At 38.8% G+C, this 7,214-nt stretch overlaps 1 long non-coding RNA gene across 1 annotated transcript; it reads left to right on the top strand.

Moving 5' to 3' along the window:
* Positions 1–15: 15 nt before the first annotated feature.
* Positions 16–6,350, top strand: LOC139026351 (uncharacterized). The gene is made up of 2 exons (XR_011478129.1): positions 16–3,541; positions 6,134–6,350. It is a non-coding gene; the product is annotated as an uncharacterized lncRNA (long non-coding RNA).
* The last annotated feature ends 864 nt before the right edge of the window (positions 6,351–7,214 follow it).

Below are 7,214 nucleotides of genomic sequence, written 5' to 3'. Positions count from 1 at the left end.
AGAGAAGATCAGACAGAACCTCTACAGAAACCATGATACAACCTTACTGAGCTCTCTAAACACACTGTTACAGACAGAACCCTACAGTACCATGATACAACCTTACTGAGCTCTCTACAAACACTGTTACAGACAGAACCTCTACAGAAACCATGATACAACCTTACTGAGCTCTCTACAAACACTGTTACAGACAGAACCACTACAGAAACCATGATACAACCTTACTGAGCTCTCTACAAACACTGTTACAGACAGAACCTCTACAGTACCATGATACAACCTTACTAAGCTCTCTACAAACACTGTTACAGACAGAACCTCTACAGATACCATGATACAACCTTACTGAGCTCTCTTACAAACACTGTTACAGACAGAACCTCTACAGAAACAAGAGACAACTCTGTTGTTGTTTAGATGTACCTTTTGGTCATTTAGCAGTCAGTGCATTCAACAATTGAACTGTATTGCTCAGTTGGTAGAGCATGGCACTTCTATTGCCAGGATTCAGGGTTTGATTCCCGGGACCACCCATATATATAATTTATGCACACATGACTGTAAGTGGCTTTGCAGAAKTGTCTGCTAAATGGCATTCATTATTATTATATTAACTTACGTTMKCTAGGTTAGACAACCACATCTCACTGTCATTGTGAGTAGAACACTCCTCAATAAAGCAGCTATAAGCTACATCAGTCCTAGTCAGGAAAGAGGAAGTGTTTGGGAAGGCATGTAGAGTATGGTGTTAGTTTTTCTTTCTTCTAATATTAGTATTTTAAATAAATACTCCAACTTGATTGAGCTTAGAAGTCTTAATGGAACCAATGGAATGTTCTCAGGAGTGCAAACCCCTCCCATCAGGAACTTCAACCCTATTTGAACCTCGGTCTGTCACCTGTGTGTTAGTGACCACAGCTTCTATTAGCCACAGGGTCACACACACACACACACACACACACACACACACACATACACATACACATACACACACATTCCTGTTGGTCTGTGTTGTCCTTTAATTTATTTTCCCCTCTCTCACTCGTCTCCCTCTCTTTCTCTAGGTTACTGTGAGGGGAGTGGGTATAGGGTGGGTTTCGGACCGTGTGCGGGGACCATTCTACCAGCCCTGTAACCTTGACAATCATCCACCCTCAATGTCTCTTCCATCCTGGGGGGAGTAATGTTGTTACTGAAGTCCTTTAAAAATGGACAATCCGGGATTTTAAATACAACAAATCAGTCGGATGATGTACGTACCAATCCAGGATTGACCCTTTAAATTTTCATTTTMATTGAGGATTATTGTTTATCATTCTAAAGTATTGTTGCCAGAAGCAGTGTTATATTCCATAATGTTGTAACTATGTGKTTTGGGACCTGACATCTAAAAACTATAGATGTTTAAACCCTCCTGTGACTTTGTGTTTTGTCTTCATCCTATTGACTTACTGAGTGACATCTTTATGGTGCAAAATATTGTAGTTAAAATCTGTGCAAAAGTACAGTAACCATAAATGCATTATAATCTGGCAGTATAATTTAATTTGACACTTTTCTTGAACAATGTGCGTTATGAAAAGGTGATTATTTAACAGAGTTTAATTAACTGAGCGATTCATAAATAGTTCCTTTTTTTTTGCACTTTGCTGAAGTGGCATATTAAAACAGATTCTTTTGCACAGATTTTAATATTGTTGCACCATGAAAATATTGCCCTGTCTAGTACCCCTTACCTCACGAGTCAGGCCTGGCGTTCTCTTTTAGGAAATATCTGTAATGAATATTATTTTACTATGTTGTTGGCATATCTAATCAATAAAGCTGTATTCATGTGTATTTTTTAAAATAATATTTGGCTTCATTAGAATTAATTCAGCATCTCTATCTCACTCTCTCTCACCAGACAGTTTTAGCTATCCTTTTATAGGGTCGTTCACCAAGTGTAACTTGGTCAACAGACTATAGTAAGTGCCTATGAAGTGCTAAATTAGTAACAGGGTTAACTATTTATTCTTAAATCAGCCTTAAATCCCCTTGTGACATGGGGAATGGAAGCTTGTTTTGTTGAAGGGGGATGGAAGCTTGTTTTGTTGACAGGGGAATGGAAGCTTGTTTTGTTGACAGGGGAATGGAGCTTGTTTTGTTGACAGGGGGAATGGAAGCTTGTTTGTTGACAGGGGAATGGAAGCTTGTTTTGTTACGGGGAAGGAATTGTTTTGTTGACAGGGGGAATGGAAGCTTGTTTTGTTGACAGGGGAACGGAAGCTTGTTTTGTTGACAGGGGTAATGGAAGCTTGTTTTGTTGACAGGGGGAACGGGCTTGTTTTGTTGACAGGGGGAACGGAAGCTTGTTTTGTTGACAGGGGTAATGGAAGCTTGTTTTGTTCCTTTGACTAGCTAGGGCTTTACAATGGTGATAAAAATCGGGAGACATTTTGGGGTTAAATGGGTTTGAAATCGTCCTAGAAGTGACACATGTTTGACGGAGAGACGTCAAAATGCTGAATTGTAGCACTTTAGCAAGCCTTTATATTTAATTTTTGGGGGGATTTATTGAATTTTCCATGGCTGTTTACACAACCACCTGAATAATCCAATTCAGTTTTTTTACCCATACCAATCTTTTTTTCTGACTGTTCACACTCAGTTTTACATGTGACCCATGTCAGATTTGTGCATTCATGATGTAGCCTCTGTAGTAGCACACAGATGCAATGCTCATTTCCTGTCACTGTACCTTCAAATTTTGACCGTGGTTGTCATAGTAATGGCAGGTCATGAATAAACACTTCAGAGCAAAATAAAAACCAGATTTGAGCGTCAGACTGAGGTCACATGTAGAGCCGAATTGTATCAGGATTGAGATCCAAATAATTGTCAGAAGATAGAGGGGAGAGGAATCAGCTAACTTCCTACATTTCAACACATTTTGCCATGGTGCAGAGACATTTTACAGTTTTATAATGCTATTCTACACATTTTGCCATGGTGCAGAGCCATTTTACAGTTTTATAATGCTATTCTACACATTTTGCCATGGTGCAGAGACATTTTGCAGTTTTATAATGCTATTCTACACATTTTGCCATGGTGCAGAGACATTTTACAGTTTTATAATGCTATTCTACACATTTTGCCATGGTGCAGAGACATTTAGCAGTTTTATAATGCTATTCTACACATTTTGCCATGGTGCAAAGACATTTTACAGTTTTATAATGCTATTCTACACATTTTGTCATGGTGCAGAGACATTTTACAGTTTTATAATGCTATTCTACACATTTTGCCATGGTGCAGAGACATTTTGCAGTTTTATAAATGCTATTCTACACATTTTGTCATGAGGCTAAAATAAAATGTTGCAGTTTTAAAGCTAATTTCCTGCAATTCTCTAATGTTTTGCTCTCACACGCTATCTAGGGGCCCCCGACTCCACGTCTATCCGTAGTCCCTGCTTGTGTGTGTGTCAGATATGGACATTTCTGGATATTTTGTGCCGCAGTGCATTTTCAGGAAGGATGTACGACACCAGGCAAGTTTCACAATGAACAATACTTGATTTGGAAAAGGGTMGGCAGCACTAATTCTGATTCATTGACAAATGGCATTTATTCTTTATTAGTCAGTCTCCAMGACAAATACAATAAAAATTGTAAAAATAAAAATAAAATTGTTTAGAAGAAGCGGTGTGCATATTATTAAATCGAAAATKACTTTTCATGGCACCGACTACAATCCAACAGATTCATTCCCCACTAAAGCTGTTATATCAAAAAACGGTTTAATTGTTTATAATGCATACAMCAGTCACCTTAGTTTAATAMTCATGACAGTCTTAAACTGGAGTGAAATAGAGTGTCAGATTTCTCTCCCTTCCACAGGGATAAACAAGTTCCTGAGAGAAGTTACAGTATACTTGACATTAATTTAAACAATGTTGTAGTTAACATGAATAAATGCATTAATCAATTAGGCTACATTTTATTGTCTGTAATAAAGGTATTATTGTGCAGCTAGGATGAACATACAATACAACACGGAGACACTGTAAAGTCTTTCCAATAATAAACAGACCTCATAAACATGATCACATGATTCTCCTTCTGGTTAAGATACTGGATATCAGCTGATACAGAACAGATATAGAGTACATTCTGAAATTAATGAATAGTCATGATTAGAAATTACAGATTACATAACAGAATKAACTACCATATTACCTTCAATAATGCTCAGATTACTAAACCTGCATATAAAATATATAAATGCAGATCTGGACTAATAATGGCCAGGTATTTGTTATTGTCAACAGTCTCCACAAACTGATGTCTTTACAGTCCTTTGTTGAGGGGAAGGAAAGATTGACTGACCATAACAATCATTYGTTTATTTTGTGTCTKCCCTCATAGGTGCTCTGGCAGTCATATTTTCATTGTGAATTGAGCTGAATTGACAGAATTCTGAAGAAAGGTTCATTTCCTCTGACACTTTTGCATCAACGTTGACCAGTTCAGACTGGGAGGCAGTGCATCTCCACCTCCTTTTGACACAAATGAAAATGCTCAATAGAATAACAATCAGCATCATCACCAGTAGAACTGAGAGGGTGGATAGGTGAACTCTCTCTGCCCCAGACTCCCAACTGACATCCAGCTTGTTAGTGTTGCAACCGAGGACAGATGATTTTTACTTCCTACGCGCTTCAGCGGTCCTGTTCTGTGAGCTTGTGTGGCCTACCGCTTTGCGGCTGAGCCGTTGTTGCTCCTAAACGGCTCCACTTCACAATAACAGCACTTACATTTGACCGGGGCAGCTCTAGCARGGCAGAAATTTTACGAACTGACTTGTTGTARAGGTGGTAACCTATGACAGTGCCACATTGAAAGTCACTGAGCTCTTCAGTAAGGCCATTCTACTGAAAATGTTTGTCTATGGAGATTGCATGGCTGTGTGCTCGATTTTATACACCTGTCAGCAAGGGGTGTGGCTGAAATAGCTGAAACCACTAATTTGAAGGTGTGTCCACATACTTTTTGTATATAGTGTTATCGTCAGGAAAAGTGACTAGGCAACAGATAATATAAACAGTAGCATCAGGTATGTTGAGTCAAAGAGTTAGTGAATAAAGGGTCAATGCAGATAGTCAGGTAGCTATTTGGTTAACTATATTAGTTCTTATGGTTGAGGGTAGAAGCTGTTCAGGCTTGGTGCATCGGTGCCGCTTGCGTGCGCTAGCAGAGAATCGTCTGACTTAGAGTGGTTGCAGACTTTGACAATTTTAGGGCCTCTGTCTGTCTTGATTGTCTAACACAGTCATGTTGCATGTTGCGTGCATGGCAAAAGTCTGGTCAGATGACACTAAATTAGATACCAAAACTTTCAGTGAATTCCTTAGACCTGAGTGTGTGTGTCCGACTGTGACGTGCATGAGCCTAATTCAGCCCTCTCCTGTTTTCCTACCACCTGTCCAGCCGTCTTCACACACACACACACACACAACAACACACACCAACACACACAACACAACACCATACACACACACACTCCCTCCCGTCTCCTCTCAGAGTGTGTGCATGAATGTGAATTTTTAACCTTCTGAACACAATTACAATCTAAACAAACTTCTATAAGAGGCTAAGTAAGATGTGAAAGCACTTTGCCAAGAAAAAATGTTTTAAATCAATGAAACAGAAAAAGGAAGGGAAAGTCTTGGGGCCACTCTGGACTTGAATAGAATTGTGGAAAAGATCAGTTTCCCAGAAATACTTCTGGCCAAATATTAACCACCATATAGGTATTGTATCCACTCTGACTCAGTGGGACATGCTTTGGAATGGAGACTTTGACCCTTTTAGTTTAGGTTGTTTGTGCTTTTCGATGGATTTTACAGTAGCATCTTTTGTTTTAAATGGCAGGGTGACATTAAATGATCTATGAATTATTTTACCATAAGTTAAAACAGCAGTTGAATAAAACGCTTCTTGACTGCTTAAAAGTACAAGCAAATTGTCACACTGTGATGTTTCACCTGTCTTTGTGCTTATCTCTTCCCCCACCAGGTGTCTCCCATCTCACTAATTATATCCTGTGTATTTATACCTGCGTTTTCTGTGTCTGTTTTCAGTTCGTCTTGTCCCGTCAAGTCCTACCAGCATGTTCCCGTGTTTCCTGTGCTCTAGTTTTTCTTAGTCTTCCCAGTTCTGACCTTTCTGCCTGTCCTGACCCTGACCTGCCCGCTGTCCTGTACCTGCCTGACTCTGATTTGGATTATGAACCTTTGCCTGCCTTGACCTACCTTTTGCCTGCCTCTTGAACTATAATAAACTCTGAGACTCTATCCACCTCCTGTGTCTGCATCTGGGTCTTAGCCTGCGTCCTGATACAAATACAGTATATTGTACGTCTTGCTTTAGTCCCTATAACTTTACAACCCTAGACTTTATAATAGACTTTTCAACAACTAAGTAGTGCCTTACTCTTGTAATTTTTCAGGATGTAGAGTGGTAGAAAACAGACAGTCTAGCATAGTTAGGGTTGCAAAAATTCCAGTAACTATCACTGAATTCCCATTTTCCTAGCTATTCTCTCCTGATTCCTGGATTACTGGAAAACCTGGGAATTTTGGGAAAGTTATCAGATTTTTCAACCCCATGCAGAGCCAAGACAAGATAAAATAAACAATTTCAATGTCAGGGAAACTCTTCTCGACTGCAGCAGAACCTTGTTTATCATTCTAAAGTATTGTTGCTAGAAGCAGTGTTATATTCCATAATGTTGTAACTATGTTTTTGGGACCTGACATCTAAAAACTATAGATGTTTAAACCCTCCTGTGACTTTGGTTTTCATCCTATTGACTTACTGAGTGACATCTTTATGTGTGCAAAAACTGTATGGTAAAATCTGTGCAAAAGTACTGTAAAATGCATTATAATCTGGCAGTATAATTTAATTTGACACTTTTCTTGTACAATGTGCGTTATTAAAAGGTGATTATTTAACTAGAGTTTGATAAACTGAGCGATGCAGAAATAGTGGCCTTTTATTTTGCACATTGCTGATGAAGTGTCAAACTAACCACACTGTCTGATTATAATGAAATATATAGATTTTTTGCAAAGATCTATAGTATCTGTCCAGTCATATGGTCCATCACATTAGATGTTATATAGTATCTGTCCATCATATGGTCCATCACATTAGATG

The sequence above is a fragment of the Salvelinus sp. IW2-2015 genome, unplaced genomic scaffold (genome assembly GCF_002910315.2).
Source record: "Salvelinus sp. IW2-2015 unplaced genomic scaffold, ASM291031v2 Un_scaffold4518, whole genome shotgun sequence".
In the NCBI taxonomy this organism is placed as follows: domain Eukaryota; kingdom Metazoa; phylum Chordata; class Actinopteri; order Salmoniformes; family Salmonidae; genus Salvelinus; species Salvelinus sp. IW2-2015.
This window is presented reverse-complemented; position numbering and strand designations above follow the sequence as displayed.